The sequence below is a fragment of the Stegastes partitus genome, unplaced genomic scaffold (assembly GCF_000690725.1).
Source record: "Stegastes partitus isolate 25-593 unplaced genomic scaffold, Stegastes_partitus-1.0.2 Scaffold643, whole genome shotgun sequence".
Classification (NCBI taxonomy): domain Eukaryota; kingdom Metazoa; phylum Chordata; class Actinopteri; family Pomacentridae; genus Stegastes; species Stegastes partitus.
The window spans coordinates 285,215-303,896 of record NW_007578374.1 but is presented as its reverse complement, the minus strand read 5'-3'; positions in this window follow the sequence as shown (position 1 = coordinate 303,896).

The following is an 18,682-nucleotide window of genomic DNA, read 5'->3' as shown; positions in this document are numbered from 1 at the left end:
ATTGACTTCAGTCTCACTTATGCAGCTCCTTGATTTGTCCTGCGAGAAGTTCAGAAAAAAAACGGAGAGGAGAAAGTACACCGGGAAGTGAGGTGAAGATTTTTAAGAGGCTCTTTTAGTGACCTGAAGGGAGATGGGCAGAAATATAAGTGCGGAGATAGATGGAGAGAGCAGCAGCAACAACATCGCGGGAGAGGGTTTAAAAATGGTCTTTAAATACTCAAGGCTGAGCCGTCTGTGATACAAGATGAAAAGAAAGCAGCAAAACACAACTCAAAAATCTCAACAAAGGAAGCGACAAATGTGGCATGAGAGCGTGCGAGCGGTATATGGTTACAAAGAGAGGGAGAGACGTAATCAAAGAGGGGGAAAACATCAATAGAACAACAGAACAAAGGTTATATGGCAGAGACAGAGATGTCGTGAGCTCAGCGTGGATCTCGGTAAAGCCTATACACTAATAGAACCAGACTTTTGCTAACACTTCAATTCTCCAGAGAGCCAGCCCCCACACCACCACCAGGATTTACACTGGATCAAAAACAACAACAACACGAGTGGTAATACTGGAGAAACGCTCTTCTGTAACAAAAAAACGTTTAAAAAAAAAAACAAAAAAAAGAAGGGTTTGGATGGCGTCGCCCTGCTTTGTTAATTGGCTTTTGACTCCAACACTGGCAGCCATTTTAAAACTCTTTTCCAAAACGCAATGAATGTGACTTTTATGTGTCCTCTGTGTCTGGACAATGATTTTGGCTCGCTGTGCCTGTGGATTATGGGAGTATAAATACAGAGCCGGGTGCATTGGACACGATCAATCGATACGGGCTGGAAACAGCCAGTGCAGCACAGACATTATTAAAAGAAAGACATTGGGATTACAATGGAGTCGATATGGATTACAAAATGGAGGAGACGGGGGCGCACAATGGAACATGTGAGCGTGTGCATTTCTGAAAGACAAGATCATATTGGATGTCAGTTGATAATGGACCCAAAAAATGAATAATGCTAATGGATGCATAAGTGTGCATGCATTGATGGATGAAGGGGGGGGACAGGATGTGTATTTGTGTGCGCACATGTATATGAATGTTTGTTCGGGGCAATCTAGTCAACCAGACTCCATTTAGCTCATGTTTAAAAAAAAAAAATGTTTAGTGCTTTCCTGGACATGCTGTAAAAAGAATAAATCTTAAGATTAGAGGTGGTGTCGGGCTCCAGGAGTGAAATGCGTCACCACGACTCTCTTATCAATCGCTATTTTCAGCAATGTAGCATGAGCAGAAAGTGGCAACCGTTGAGGCGGGAATCAAAATTTCAAATTCATTTTTGTGTGACCTTCGACTCCTTTGTGCCACATGGGTTCATGTTAAATCCAAACTGTGAATGTTTTCAGAAAGGAAGCGGTAAAAAAAACAACTTAAAAAAAGCACTATGGGAAGCCACTTTGTTGGAAGACTCCACTGACACAGAGCACAGAGACTCTTCAAAACTTCTAACAAAGAGAAAAAAACTAAAAGAGAAAACTTGAAAGTACATATATATATATATATACATAAATATATATATATAGTATATATATATATAAAAAATAATGTTACTTGTCGCACCATGTGTTTCTGTTTTTCAAAGTTTTCTGGGGAATGATGTTAGGATCAAATGCAAAATATGAAATGTGTGATTTTTTGTTTTAGACAAAAAATCCGGATTAGAACAGAAAAATTGTTGATTATAACTAGGCAGTTAAAATAAAGATTTTAAAAAAAAATGACACTGAATAAGCACACGGCACAAAAACACACAAACTGGCAAGCACACACACATCCTAAAAACAGACACACAAAACACACACAGATGCCTATAAAACAGAGCCAACTACATTAATAATAATGACTTTTAACCATTAATGTTGTTTCCTTTCTGTTTTTATTTCATTTTGCCAAAGTCAATATTGTTCTATGGACTTGATATAAATAATAAAAATTACATGTATGAAACGGACTGGCTCGTTCACAAAAGGGGAGCGAAATGTTTGTCGTGGTTGTATGCAAATGTATTTTAAGAATTTATAGTACATTATCATCTGCGTAGCTTAGCACGGAGCTATATTTAAGACTATGAGAGCAGAAGTTGGATATAAAAGTGGAAAAAAATGCCAGCGCTTTTGGTTTTAGGTTGAATTTGGAGAGGAAATGTGAAGATGATTCAGTCTTGATGAAAATGTTTTGAGCTCAAGGCGAACTTGTGAGTCAAAGAAGCTTCGGTGTGCGCACGTCTGCCAGGCGAAAATGAAGTTGTTTACTTGTCAGTCAGTGGAGCTGATTAGAAGGTAAGGGTGCAGTAACCCTTCTCAAGGTAATTAAAAACAGCGTATAAGACAGAGTAAAATGGGACAAGAAAGCAGCGCATGAAAGCAAACTGATGGAAGGAAGGAGATCAATAGTTTCAGGGACAGAAATGCATTTAGAAAAACGGGGGGAACAAAAGGAGAGTAAACAAAAGATTTCAAAGAGCAGCTCTAATATGACAGCAAATAGGAACGAGAGCTGAAGTGACAACGGAGACAGAGCCGGAACTAAAAGCTTGACAGGCTAATGGATCATGGTTCTGATGCTTTGTTATTATCAACCACAGCTGCTGGTTTCAGACGGACTAATGCGAGACATTACGAGACCCCTTCCCTGCTACCTGCATCTGACTTTAACGCTAATTTGGCTGCAAAGCAAGATGTGAGCTGGCAGTAACCTGCAGCAGAGCATAGGTAATTAAACTGCTAAATATATAATTGAGAGGATGAAAAGACAACAGCAACTGGGAGAACACTAACCCAAAACATCAATTTATTTATCCGCTGACTGTATACGTGTCAGGGTGGCAACAGGTGAAGCCGGCACACGCATCCATCTGCTTGTTCCTGTCGTTTAGGTGCTTCTCTGAGCTTTTTTTTAAAGGCTGGATGGAAAACTTAATCCCTCTAGCGTGTTCTGGGTTTGCTTCCCGCTCCTGTCCCAGCTGGATGTAGCAAGAACACTTTAACAGCGAGGTGGTATGGGACACGGAAACCAAACAATGAGCTTAACGGGGATTGAATGCTGCATAGAGCTGCAGTCTGGTTGTTTATTCTCTGTTGGATCAGCAGAGTATTTCCATTAACTATCAAAGTTATGCAAAATGAAGCCTCAAATGTGTAAAAAAAAAAAAAAGGCGCAGATGTGGGCAGAAAGACAGTTAAAGAGGTGATTTTTTCGGTCTCATTGCGTTTCATCTCCCTCTCCTCGTGCATGTTTTCTGTTTCTATTAAGCCCTTTGCAGACGCTGCTAAACGCCCAAGATGGAGAGACATGCAGACAGAAAGAGAGAGAGAGGGGGGGAATGTGAGAGTGCTGACACACCTAGAGATAGACAAATAGATGATGATGAGCAAGGGAAAGAGGGAGAGAAGTGAAGGAAGGGGGGAGGTCATTGTGTTTTTAGCTTTCAGAGTGTTTCAGTGTGAGCCCCGGTGCGTATCCACGGCTGGATGTTTCCTAACGTGAGCGAGGGAGAGGACGGGAAACAAAATGTGTGTTGTTTCTGTCGTGCAAGTACAATTTATGACCAGATTATTTAACCACAAAGGGATCAGACAAGACTGGTGCGCGTGGAAAGGGTTAACATATTGTCTCTCGTCTCTTGAGCTTTAGACACCAGCCGCCGCCTGAGCAGAGTTCTAATTTGAGACCATCAACAGTGACAGGGGAAATAAAGCAGAGAGAGAGTGTGTGTGTGTGATAGCATGTGTGTCTGCAGACATCAGGTTGGAGGGCGATTTGATTTGAAACTCATAAGTAGCCACATTAAAAGCCAGAATGAGTCTGTGCTACAGTCACCTCTGAGAAACAGGCTTTGTGTATATGTGCGCTTACGTGTGACGGGCAAGAACAACACAGCGCAGAACAGCAGCCCTCCCTCTGCTTTCTTTGCCGTCGGCAAAACCCTGGCCCAATTTGACTAATTAAAAAAAAAATGCTGAGTAACGTGCACACATCCCCAGCCGCACACCAGATTACCTTTTAACACACACACACAGAGACACACACATGCATGGCAGGATAACCTTGTGGCAGCAGAGTTTGTGCTTTTCTGTGCGCATTTGTTTCGGGTGCATGTGTTTGTCTTCAAAGGCCACGTCTGCCTGTAGCCAAACTTCCTCTGACATTTGTAGTTATGATCAAGGTATGATGCATTTCCCCTGCAGAGGCGCTGAGTAACTGCTGACTCAGGATGCATCAGGACTCGGCACCTCCCGCGCTACAAACCAGTCGGACCAGTTGTGCAACACGCTAAACTGTGCCACGGCAGAAACAGCAGAAATCTGTCCAGCCGGCGCTGTCGAAAAAGGCGCCGCGATCATCGCAGCAGATTACGACTGCGAAGCCGTGACATTTCCAACAGCGGCTATGCAAATGCGCCACCGGCCCCGTAGTCTGAATTTATTAGCCAAACTCTTTTAATAAAGTCAAAGCAGGAACAATAAATGCAAAACAGAAAACAGCTGAGCAGACCTCAGGAGATGCACCCAGAGATCCTTTAAAACATGACTCAACCTTCCAACCGCTTGGCAGAGAGTCAAACTGATTTAATAAGTGCAGACTTTGCAACTTAGAGGGACACAAATCAACTTTAGGAGAGACGGCGGTGATATTGTAAAAGAAATGACCGGACAATAAAAACCGTATTTGCAGGAATTCATCATTAATGGACAGATACAGTATCATAAAGAAGATGCTTCTAATCGCTCCTGTTTAACGCTGTGACACTTTACAAGACTGAGCGTAGATTCAGCTGAACGTTATGTCATTTCATACATTTTCCTGTACTTGTGAATATTCATCACATTTATTGAGGCAAATTAACCGTCATACTCACTACAGTCTCATAATCAAGTTTGTTATGGATTATTTTGGACATTTAATGCAGATCAGAATCAAATCTTATATGAAATAATTATGAGTTTGAGTTTCTTTTCTTTCTAATCAGCCTCTGTTAGTGAAACGATGCTTTTAGTTTCAGCACCGGAGCGATCTTTAAATAAAAAGATACAGATAATAGCAATAAATCTAATTCAAATCTGAAGACAATGCACATAGGAATTGAGTCTATTGAGATATTTGTCTGTAAAAATGAGTATGATTGTGTGCTAAAGACGTCCTGTGGTGAAAATTGAGTTCTTTACCTTGTTAAGCGTCCATATGGTCCTACATCTGTGAGTCACAGCGATTCAGCACATCAGACATCAGATTCTTTTCTTTCTGTATTTACTTCTTTTTCTAAAAGATCTACAAATGCGAATCAAGCTATTTACCTTGCTGACATGTCAGTATGGTGCTTTTTATATGCTAGAAGCACATCATAAGCAAAATAAGCAACTAATGCCATGATTGAGGATTTTCTTCTCCTGAATCTGTTCTAGTTCTAAAGTGCATGGTTGATTTTTTCTTCTGTTGCCGTTGTGCAGCATACAGTCAGTTTAGAGCCGGTGAGCTGATGTGTTCAGGTGGCGGGTAAAGACAAGGAGTGAGGATTCTGCACAAACAGGCAATGTTACGGCAGGTAAATGACTAATTTCATGGGAAAAGAAAGTCTAAATATGTCATTTTGATACAGAGATGAGGTTTTAAAAGTTTACTAAATGCCCAAAGCGAGACTTCAAATCAGAATTTATTGGATGCCGTCACTCAAAAATACATTTACAACTCCTGCAAAGATGGCGAGGTTGTACAAATCGCACCGTGCTTCACACCTAGTTAGTCACCTTAACTGTAATTCTCAAGTCGTGGACATGAAGCAGAGTGACACGGCGGGAGATTGCGTGAGCTTAATTTACAGCAATAAAAAATAATATACTAAAGTATAGCATCTGACTAATCATGCTAGTCATTGACAAAAACTTGTCGAGTTAAATTTAATTTGAGTTTAATTCCACTTCACGTGTGACCTTTAGTTCTATAGCAGCCTCCTGACGGCACATGACAGCTCTCTACTGTACAGCGTGTTCACGTCGTCTGATTCTGAGCCGACCGCCGCTGTGCCGTTTTAATTTAACACTTTGAAATTCGAGGAACGCGGCATTAAAACTTTTTACAGTAAATTCCAATCTTTTTTTTTGCCGGCGTGACGAAATGCAATTTTTCTATTTTTAACTCTTCTTTGATTCTTTAAATTAAAATGCTAAGCCGAACATTCGACATATAGATTCCACGACCAGCCAGACACTAATGACTGTTTCTGTCTAGTATTCAATTATTTTTTCTGTTTGCAATTATGGTTAACAAGGCTCAGGGGAAATGAGGCCTGAATGATAAATGCAGATTGTCAGGAGAGCTAATAACGGAGGTTGATGGGTACAGAATGCTCACATAAATATTACCTTCCTAATCATATCTGAGGGGACTCTGTGAGATCTCCATGCACTAATTCAAAGTATTCACAACCTTTTATCTGCATGGATCAGATCTGTGGAAGAAAGGGCATGAAAAAGGCATATCTCCCATACTTCTTGATCATATGCTGTCAGCATCTCTTAAATTCAACATGTCGGGATTTTATTGTGCAACTCAGCTCGGTCTGGCGCTGACAATGACACAGAGAAAGAGTTGGGGAAGAGGATTGAAAGATTTGGTGATAGAGGCTGAGGGATTGCAGAAGTGAGGTAGATAAAAAGATTGATTACAGATAGAAGAGCAAAGAAACCAAGAGAGATGTGAGTAGCGGTGAAGGCGGAGATTGAGGGGGGTAAGAACTGATATACTGCAGCAACAGCAGGAGAGAAGGAAAATAGTCATTAGGCAGGAAGAAAAGCATCCAAATGTGCTGGATTTTGATCAGCGCTAGCGCCACTAACATCACAGAGTCGAGACACACCGACAGCCAGCTCGGCTACGGTGTGTTTAATTACAGCCAGGTAGTTAATTTGACGATGACATGCTACACAGAGAAAGAACAAGAGGAGAAAAAAAGATGGCAAAAGAGACAAAAGAGGGGAAGACAAAGGAGGAGAATTGATGTTGAAACTGGGGAGCTGCTAAGATGATATAAGACTCAGCCTCCTGCAAGGCGTTACCTTCATGCATCGTTTCTTCTCTTTTCTCTCTCGGAGCCTTCCTCTCACACAATCTTTAATTTAGCCTTCTATCTAATTTGCTCTCCTTCACCTCCACTGACTTCTCATGCGAGGCTTTGTTCGCTGCGTTAGCTCCAGATCTCCACTTCTTTTCTCGCCGCCCTTCGCTCGGATCCCCCGTTTTTTGTTTTTTTTTTGGTTGTTGTTTTTAGCTCTCTTTCTTCATTTTGTGCTCCTGATTAGAAGAAAACACCATTTGGCTCTCAAAGTCATTGAGTCTTAATCATTTGAACGCGTCTCTTAGAATCACTCACACTTCTGGCTACCCACTCACACGCGGTATGATTAAAATTTGTCTCTCGTCGCTTATTATTTCGCCCAAATATACTGTGGCAATTCATCTCTGCCTCTCCGTCCTTGTCCTTCTCCATTTTCTTCACACATTAAATGCCGTGTTTGAAGCACTTTTTGCCCTTTGACTATTAAAAAGAACACACATGCGAGGCTAAAAAAAAAAAAATCCCAGCCACAAATCTAATTTCCACTGCATTATTGCACCTTCTGTCTCTGATTCCTTTCAAATGTATGGAAAAGTCTAAATTTTTGCACTTCCATTCAGCTGTTCCTTCACCACTTGACCTGCACTTTTACTCACACAATGTTTTATCCACCTTCCTTCTCCTCATTCAGACACTAAAAGAACATTTTCTTGATGGGTTCTGATTTCTTGCCTCCTTGACCTTTTTCTCTTTTTGCCCTTTAAAATATTCTACCTGCTAAAATGTGACCACTTTTCCTGCCACTTCTTTGTAACGCCACTAAAAAAAAAAAACCCATCAAGTTCAGGAACAGAACAAAGACTTCGGCTCGATGCCTTAATCCAATGTGCCCATCATCACTACTTTTTTTTCGGTATCTCCCTCGAAGCCCTCCGGCAGTATTGGGGTCACTGTAGCCTCCTAACCTTGCTATCGAGCTGCACGAGGAACGGGACCCCTGACCGCGGCGGTGTCGGTAAACGTCTCACCAATTGAGCTACATGATGTGATCTGTCTTTCCCACAGCTGAGCGGACAGGGCTCAGCGGGAGCGGAGAAAGAATCGGGTTTGTCGCAAAACTTTAGGCCTCGTTCATTAAACATTAATACGCACCGAGTGAATCTTTAATCATTGTCAACACTCAAAGCAACACGCACAAATCCAATTCAGAGCCGGATTAATTGATTTTTTTTGGGGCCACTTGGAGGCAGCTGAACAAAACACAAACACTGACGTATTATTGTGGTGGTGATGCAGAGAATATTTGGTCTTTTTACGCATGCAGCAGACATGCAAACCTACGTTAGCAGCTATTTTAAGCTGTGCGGCTTTCCTCCTGATGAATGTAGAGTTGTAGGTGGAAGTTTACATACGCTAGATTCATTTAAAGTCAATTTTTTACATGTTATGACATTCAATCGTCGTAAACATTCCCTGTTTCAAGTCAGTTAGGGCCGGTTCGCGTCCCGGTGGGGGCGCCGGAATCTTTCTGCGTGGAGTTTGCATGTTCTCCCCGTGCAGCGTGGGTTCTCTCCGGGTTCTCCGGCTTCCTCCCACACAGTCCAAAAACATGTTGAGGTTAATTGGTGATTCTAAATTGTCTGTAGGTGTGACTGTGAGTGTGCTTGGTTGTCTGTCTCTAAGTGTAGCTCTGTGATAGACTGGTGACCTGTCCAGGGTGTCCCCTGCCTTCACCCTAAGTCGGCTGGGATAGACTCCAGCCCCCCCGCGACCCTCGTGAGGATAAAGCGGTGTATAGATAATGGATGGATGGATGTCTTTCAGCACATCACTGTTGGGTCAGAAGCTTACATACACTTTGCTAGTATTCACCACATTGCCTTGAAATTGTTTTTGGATAACGAAGCTTCTCACAACAGTTTGCTGTCATTTTGGCTCCTAACTTCCTGGCTGGTTTCTTGAAATGTTGCGTCAACGTCACAATTTTGCATCCTCTCGATGCCACCTGCAAAGTATCCCAATTCGATGATGCTGCCACCACCGTGCCTTGTAGTGACTATGACCAAACAGTGACATGACTGCTTCCAGGTGACGTTTCATAGGTAAGCACTTGCTTCTCTGTCGTCTGTCTTTTTTGACGGTTTCGAAGCAGTGATTTCTTCCTCGCTGTGTGGGCGTTCAGGCCGTTTCAATGTAAGACTCATTTTGCTGTGGAAACAGATGCTTTCAAACTCGTTTCCTTCAGCATCTTTACAAGGTCGTTCTCTTTTGTGCTGGAATTGATTTGCACTTTTCACTTGCATACCATTGTTTGTACAGATAAATGTGGTTGCTTTTTTTTCTGAGGTCCTGTCTGATTTCTTTTGGTTGTCAAGCACGGAGGAGCCTGGAGATAAGTCTTTAAATAGCTCCACAGGTGTCAATTAGGAAGCCTCTAAAGTCACTACGTAGTTTGCTGGAGTTTTCGAAGCGGTTAGTGTATGTAAACTTCTGACCCACTGGAAGGATGTTATTGCCAAACAATAATCTGCAGAGTGGTCCAAAAAAAAAAAATCTGTTTTCATGGCTTATACCTAAGAGTACATAAACCTCCAACTTGCTCTAGCTCTGTTTTGGTTTTGCTTTGAGAAGTTGGTCCCTCAAGTCCCGAGGGAAATGTCTCGCTCTGTCGCTGCCAGACTGTCTGTTCACTCCCTTTGTCTGCTGTTTGGTGCTGAGCAGGTAGTGGTAGCTGGAAATTAGAGCTGAAAGGACCAAATCAAACCACAACCATGAGCTAAAGGAGGCTCACAGGCTCATTGTGTTTATTCCTGCAGGTGACATCTTGTACATTACCCACAGTTAGGTTACCTGATCAGCCGCCAGAAGAGAAATTGCAGCTTTAATGTTTTAAATACGTATATAAAGAGCTTTTTTTTCTTAAATCAAATGATACACACCTAAATTATACTGTAAAGTTTGACACACTAACATACTTGACCATGAAACCTGCATTTCTGCAGTTTTAGGATCTAATCAAGCGTTTTTAGGTCAGAATTCAGCAATAATCTTTCCAACTGCTGATTCAAGAAGCTCCCGATTTAACGTTCAGGAAACGTCTGCACCTCCTGATATATCTGACAGCCGACAGATGTGTAGGTTTTCAGTTTTAATTAAAAGCACTTCCTCTGTACTTCCTCACCAGTGCATTGCATCGTGTCGTCTTTCACTCCGCTGCTCAAGCTTGACGATGTCGTTGTCATCGCCGCCATCATCATCGCTGTTTGTCACAGTTCATTGTAACTTGTAATTTGCACTCAGCTCCAGAGACTGCAGTCCTAATTAATGACATATTTTCACGTCTAATACAAACAGAATGGTGGTGTAGGATTTAAATCGAGCTAGTTTTTCTTTAATTCTGTTATTCCCCTTTCAGGTTGTCAGTTTATTACATAAAACACACGGCGAGTAGGATGTTTTTGCCCTGTTCAAGTCCCAGTAACGTCCCTTCACAGCTCGTACCAGTCCTCTCCTCTGGCAAGTTAGCTCCTCTTGGTCACTACTTTAAGCTTCTCTCAAGTCTTGCCTTTTATCCAATTCCTGTCCCGTTCCCCTCTCTCCTCTTTCAGTTTTCGCTCCCCGTGGTCCTAATTGTTGTTTCTTCGCTCACTTTTTTTTAGATTTCTTTCACCTCAGCCGACTTTCCGTCGCTCAACTCGTGTGTTCTGTTGCAACCAGGAGAGCACATCACTCCACTGACACCTTCACTTAAAAAAAACCCGAACAAGTTTCATTCTGTGCTTCTCCACGACGTCTCCTCTGTTAACTCCAACACCTCTCCATCACTCAGGCTCCTTCCATTCTCAACGTTTCCTTTTAGTGCGCTCCATTTTACTCCTGACATCTCTGCTTTTTCTCACATGTTGTCCCAGATGTGATTTTGCCTTTTCGGTCTCTTTTCTTACTTCACCGCGGGGACTCCACTGCTCATCATTACCTCTCACAACATCCCACCCACTGCCCATCTCTTCACTTTTTCCCCCAGAACAAGGAATGAAATGGGAGCTTCCTGCCCTCTTTTCATCATTTCTCACTCCTCTTTTTGTCCTCCATGTGGCGATGCTACCACCTACTCCTCCGACTCATCATCCCCCCAAAGGCTCCCTTCAGACTCATGATCAGAAGGAGGCAGTAAAATCTTGTAACTCTTCTCATCTTGAGACGTTTTGCGGTTTCTTTTCTGAGACTCCGACAGCAGGAGATCTCGGTGTATGTACATGTGTGTGAGAGACGGTGGCAGATTAAGAGAGACGGATCCAGCAGGGTGCTATCTTCTAGGCTTTTTTGGCAGCTTTCGAGACACCAAGCAACGCTGGAATACAAGGAGCGGGAAACGACAGAATAGAAAACGACAAAGACATCACTATATACTCGCTTATTTGGATGACTGTGAAGAATTTTTTTTATGCCATCAGCTGTCTAGTGTTCATCTCTGACACTCTTTCAATAAAGCATATTTGAAATTGCTTGCTTAATTACTGCCACGAACAAGCGTGATCGCTCTGAGCTCGAAAACCAAATCAATCTGCTCTCATCTCTCATTTATCAACGCTGAAAGCTGGAGAAATGACGCTCATGCAAATTTACAACAACAAATATGATCCAGCTGTTGGTCCAAACCAGAATTATTCATGAGGTACAGGCTTTGTAATAATTGAATCTGAGTTGGAGCGCTTAAGTTAAGAAACAGCTTTACAGCCGTTGGGAATCTCAGCCGAGCTACAACTGAGGCCAACCGCTGAGCGAAGGCCCTTTAGCTTCGCGGCTGACGGCACAGACCGGTAAGTAATTTCACCTTGCTCCTTATTTACCCATTTCTAAAGGCCACAAATGGCAGATGATTATTACTTTGAGATATTCATCGTTGAGCCACTGCTGGATGCATCAGACTCGAGAGTATTTTCTGCTGAAAGTTTAGACTGAAAGAAAAGGGAACAAAAGGATATTCTGTTGCTGCAAAGACATGAGGAGAATATGTCTGTTTATGGAAGAAAATACTGTTTATTAGCCACACGGGTGCATGTTTATCAAGGTTACGCACAATCGGAAAAATACGAAAATGTGTAAATAAAAGGAGCTCAGACTCGACTATATTGTGCACTGAAAAACAAACTGTACTCGGAGAAACTCTAAAGTTGAGCAACTTTGCAAACGTATCGAGTAAGTTTGTCCAAAAAAAAACAAAACAAGCAAATGTATTTTTATTATCGCTTTCCTTCAAAAGAAGTGGAAATAGATTTGAGCGTCTTATCAGCTGACACAATAGGCTGTCGCTCTCTTGAGGTGAGGGCTTTATATACAATATCTGCTGCTATGTGGGTTGCATTTTGTTATTTGATGCATCTTAAGCCGCAGCTTAGTTTGTGGTTGCTTGGGATCAAAGTGCTGTCAAACATCCACAGCACTGAGACTACAAGGGGAACACTGAAGCTTTAACAATATCCCATTGCTTGGCAGCGCCGGTGCAAAGACACGGCAGAAAATGTATTATTTCCCGGAAAAATTTTGACTTTAACTGCGTGCAGACCTTGGCACATTGCTCATAACGCTTTTGTCTAAGAAAAACATATCGTGCAAACAATAAAATAGTTTTCTAGGTGAGGAAAATGTACAGTTTGTCCTTCAGATGAGGTCTTCATTTAGCATACACGCCAAATAGCGGCGTAAGCTTTAGCAAATGAAACTTAAAAATAATTGAAAACATGCAGCCAATCACCAACACATTCACTTGCTCCTGTGAAAAACATCAAGAAGTCATTGTTCACCATTTGAGCGGAAGATATTCAAAAACTTTTTTCAGATTAGCAGTTTCAGCCTCCAGCTACGATAATGACTCAGCTCGAGACGCTGTGCAACGAAATAATGAAGTCATTTTTGCGTTTTTAGTTATTTCGTGCAGACTGAAAAAAAGACACCGACATCATTTGGAGCGCCCAGGTTTCGGGGTCAGCCGCCGACACGAACGATAACTGATTAGTTTGTAAAATCCATGCAAAGTTCAATAGAAGGTGAGCTTTAATCAGCGTCCCATTGTGTGCAATCGCCTGTACAAGGCATGAATAATTAAATATTTATCCAGTAACTGAAAACAGATGTCACAGCTTTCTCCAATCTGTGGAGCGGGTCGCGGCGCTCCGTTCGGTCACGCGACGTGTCAGCTCCTGTAAAAGAGCGAAGACTTCTCCGGGTTTATTTTTAACTCTAGCGCAAGACAGTTGGCGGATATTTACTTAAAGCATCTTAAAGAATTAAGGGCTCAAAGATTTTCAAATTAGTCGCCCAAAAGGGAAGCGGATCTGTAAACATGGCGGTGTTTGTGCAGGAGAAGAAAGAAGAAACAAGACAATAAAGATTAATCCCACCCCATTTATTCCCCTATTGATGGCGAGCGCGAGCCTGTTGCTGAAAGTGAGATTCAGGCCTGCCATGTCACTGCTGCTAGTAATTCCATAATTAATAGTGCAATGCTTAAACCGCAGTGAACTGTGGGTCATTAAACATCTGCAGGGCGTTTCGTTCCACACGCACACACTCCTCGAAACCTTGGAAGCGCTGTTTTACGCCCACAAAGCCTCCTGACCCCGTCCCTTCTGTGCGCTGGGGTTTGCTCCAGCTGGATGCGAACACAATGCAACCTTCTAACCACCTGACAGGCGCTGAAACGCTCGAGGCAGGAGCGCGCAAACACACTGGTCTACAAATAAAGAGGTAGAATGTTAACTCATCGTTAGCTATCCATGTAGGTGGAGTAAAGGTCAACAACCCGCTGCCCTCCAATCCCACAAGCATCTACGGACATCACAACTACAAACACATCTTAGCAGCAAAAGAAATATATTCCTTATTTGTATATTTAAACAACAAAATATAGATCTAATCTTGCAATGGTAAAGTATTCTCAGATCAGACCCGTCTTTGAACCCTTTATTTACACGTCAACCACACAAGTTTCTCGCACTCGCGGCAGCCTTTGTGGTAATTCCTAGGAGCTTCACTACAAAGTTCTCTTTTAGGTTCTTGAAGATGTTTAACCTCTTATCCAAGAGGCTTCGTCGGCTCTTCAGAGCATCACGGCGACTGGGCTTCTATTTTAGGTCCTTGAAGACGTTTTACCTCTCATCCAAGATCTTCAGCTTCCTCAGAAAATAAAGTTCTTCGAGATCTTCAGCTTCTGCAGAAATGATGATCTTGAGTAGGAGGTGAAGCGTCTTCAAGAGCCTCAAAAGAGAAGTCCTTCTGCCATGACGCTCTGAAGAACTAAAGAAGCCTCTTGGATGAAAAAAACAAAAAGAGAACTCCAGTTGGTTTGTACTGAAGCTCCTTGGATTACTACCTGGATGATAACAACCTTAACAGTTGTTCCTGCAGCTCTCGGTGTCCAGAACCACATTTCGCCACTCACAAGCTGGAAACAATACCGGCCTCCCTGTCGCGGCTGATAATGAGCAATCAAGCAGGAGAATAATGCTGAGATTGAGAATCAGAATGGGAAAGGGGGACAATAAAAAAAGAACAAAACCAGTATAAATAATACCTGGAAAATGCTGGTGTAAAAAAAAAAAAAACCAACACTGATTGACAGGACAATGAAATGAAACCGGGGGGAAAGAAAAGAACAGCAAGGTGGCAGTTTAATTGCACGGCTTTGCTTTATCTGGATGCACACAGTCACAGTAGCTTAAGTGTGTTTTAAACAGAATAAACTCCAACAGTCACACACACACACACGGCGCTGCACACCGCCCGAGTATCACCGCTTGACCAATTTCATTACACACTCTGCCACCATGCCGGGACACTTACTGTAGTCTTAAAAGACCTGACTGAACATAATTTTCTCTTGAAGAGCCTCAAAGGGAGACACCAAGAGAGAAAAGTTGTACGGAGGACCTTCGCCCGTGTCTACAACATCGTGTCCCCTTTAGATGTGTGGTCGACTCGGTCTCCAAATGATTCTGTAATGTTCTAGACGTTACACACAGTGCCTGTTCGGGGACATGGGATGAAATTACTGCTGCAGGAAAATGACTGAATATTGGCTGCTACACTTAAAGGTAACAACAAAGTGGGGAAATCAACATTTAGTTAATGTTCTGATGGAAAATTGCAGCCTGGTTGAGATTTATCATTGTGTCTACGTTAGAAAGTGGATTGAAGCTGTAGTAAAGTTTGGTTAGAATGACTCTCAATCATCTTTCTGCTTTGGTCATGGTAGTTTATTTATGTGGATGTCCCGTTAAACTACTGCAAATATTAGATTTACTGCTCCTTTAGCAGGGTGCATCGGATTATCATGATGTTCTCAAGTTTTTCTGCTGCAACTCAACCGCTGTTTTCTTCCAGAGTGGAAAAGGACAGAACAAAAATGTGGTTTACGTTTGACAAAAGCAAATTGGAATAAATGTAAACTTAAAGTTGACTTTCTCTTAAATTAAACTACAACAATCCAAAGTGTTAATTTGAGAGGAATCAGATGATTAAATTAAACTTAAACCAGACGCATTAGTGGTACTTGTTAACTTGATTTGGATAAACTTAACTCAATTGTGTGACTAAATGAAGAAATTTATTTAGGTTGGTCCAACGATTCTCTTTTTCCGGTGTGGGGGTGACAAAATATTAACATGGCAATATATAGGTTTAGTTCTTTTGCAATACAAGACAGACAAATATTTATATTGTTGGTAGCAGATTTCCCAGCTATGCTAACTTACCAGAGTCACTAATTGACATGATTTATTTTAGATTAATGTGTTGCGACCTATTGTAAAATCACTGTAACATGACCATCACTATTGTGACTATCATCCCTATACTTTGAATTTTGTGTCTTTAACATTGCATAACAGCACTTTTCTGAACTTCTGGTGCATTTCTACTTCAGCAAATTGAAATGTAGTTTCACCATCACATCCACATTACAAATTACCCCCAGCTGACAGATTATTAGGCACACCAAGCGAGAGCTAATGAAGCCGCCCTGAAATAAATCCAACACTCGTGACGGGTGTAATGTTCGGCTTTTGTGCAAAAAAAGGAAAAAAAAGCTGATAAAAATAAAACAAGGAATGAGGAGAGAAGAAAGACAAGGCAGGTGAGGGAGAATCAAAGTAAATGAAAGAAGCGCAGAGTGCAGTTAACACTCATCTCCTGTCCCAAACCTCATTGCTGCCGCCCCCCAGCAGCTTCCTCAGTGCTCTCCTGAGTTCAAAGCATTTGTTTTCTCAGCAGCAGCAGCAATGAGCATTAAGCACAAATTCGTTGTCTGCTTAAAATGAGACCAATCTCCTTCTAACTCTCGCACACATGCAGGCGACAAAGACACAGAAACACACACCTCTGTTACTTAAATCTCTGAGAATAAAGAGTGTGTATTCTCTTAATCTCTCCCCTCTGTTGATGTGAATACGATGCGCTCAGCCCCTCCCTCTCCGACTATCTTTCACTAGCAGGAGCTGCATTACAGACTGAAACTGCCATCTAATCATTGAGTAGCACCGATAAGAAAAATGCCATTTTGCCTTGAGAGGGACGCGTCCTAAATCCATCTTCATCTCCTACGAGGACTCGAGCGTCTTACGTTGGACCGTCATCAAATGGCTCAACACAACAAACAGTTATTCTGCTTTTTTTTAATGTTTGCTGGGAGAGCTGGTTGAGATTGCGAAACCGGCGCCTGATTCTGTTTTAATTGACAATTAATGAATCCAGACATTAGCTGATCCAAACACCTGGCTGAGGGCAAGCCATAATTAAACTCATTAGAATTAGAAAAGAGACTTTTGTTCTCAATCAGTCATTAAAGCAGCCAAAACACAAAAGCGCCCTCCCAAAGTCATTTCTCTTTCCGCCCGTCCCTCCCTCCCTCCATCGCAGCACTTTAAATCATCCTCCAACCTTCCTAATAGCATCCTTTCTCTTGGATTCCTCCCAATTTTGCTTTTTTTTAGTCTTCCACGTTTTCTTCATTTCTCACACTCGTTCTAATTTCCTCTGATTAACGACTAGATCCGTTTTTGCAAATGTCTCCCAAGTACTTTAAACGGCTCATCCTTTTCACCGACTTTGTTCCCAACTTTGGACTGTTCACGCCTAAAATAGTCGCCGCGGTGTTGGAGATGGAGACGATCTCGGTGTTTCTATTAGTTCATCTGGGTGGAAATGCCTCTTTTGAATTGTTGAAATATTAAACAGCCTTGTTTTGTTTTTTCCCCTGGCAGACAAACTGTTAGTTGTTCCGGCAGAAGAGTTCTCTCCTGATTATATCAATTTGGAAAAAGTTAGATTTCTAAAACTAAAGATAGTTGGGCCAAAAGGAACAAACAAGAGTTCAGATACACGAAGCACATCTTTGCTTTTAGACTCTCTGTGACTTAATTACATCACATTAGCCCATTAAAGCACTTTTTTTTTCTACCCAGTCTGGTGACAGGAGAGCAAAGAACTCATCCAATTATGTCCATCAGGATGATTTTAGTTCCTTGACAGACAGCTGCTTGACAGCTTTGGTGAGGGGAGAAATAAAGTGACCATTTTGGGAACTGGATGCTCTTATCTGGAGCCATTTAGAGTGAAGGCGCTGGTAGAATAAGCCTCAGTTCTGAGATCAGCAACATTAGTGGAATAAAGGTTTTTTAAAAAGGAGGGGGAAGGAAGAGAGGCTTCTTCTTTTTTTTTTTTTTTAAAGTTAAGAGCAAATTAGAGTTAGCCGAGGCAGAAGATGTGCAGAGGGAATATGACTCAGTGTAGAGAAGGTGATTTGAGATACCTCTTGGAGGAATGGGTTTTCAGCTTATAATGGAGGACGGGGGAATGACTCTGGCTTTCTTACCGGTGGCAAAGTTGGTCCACTTTTTGCCTTTTTGTGCTGATTCATTGTGGCCCACAGGCCTCCTCTGTGTAAAAGCCCTGAAATTCCTAATTGTAAATAATCCCGTGCCAGACTCGGTGCTGCAGTGTCACATTTACTTTACCATAACATAGCTTCCCGGAGCCTCAGAGGAATATTCTAACTTTTCAGCAAATAAGTTCTTTGATCAAGGGGGCTGCTGTGTGAAATGCAGACTGCTGCTCATTTCCTCCACTCAAAACAGCCCATTTGCTCAGCAGGCAACCTGAAACCACAGCAAACGTATAGTATACTGCAGGGATTACTGTGAATCTTCACGTTTTTTTAAAAAAGAAGAAGACGAGTTGTAATGTATTTGATGTCCTCATTACCTTTGCAGTCGCGCCAACACCAGCCTAAATTCTCCACTTGAACACATAAAAATGCTGATATTAAACTGCCAGCTTGGTAAGAACATCTAATGGGACGGGTTCAAAGTAACGCACTGACAGTCGCAGAGAATATCGAGGCTCTTATGTGGGAATTTTACAAATTTGCTCTGAAAAATCAACAGTTTGTTTGTTCCGTCCAACGCTTTCGGCTTGTGAGCCCGATGAATAATGCAGCCTCAAGGGGCCGCTACAAGGGCTTTGGACGTTTTATTCTTGCTTTATCTTTCCCTCTCTCCCTCCGTATCGATCTAGCAGGAGT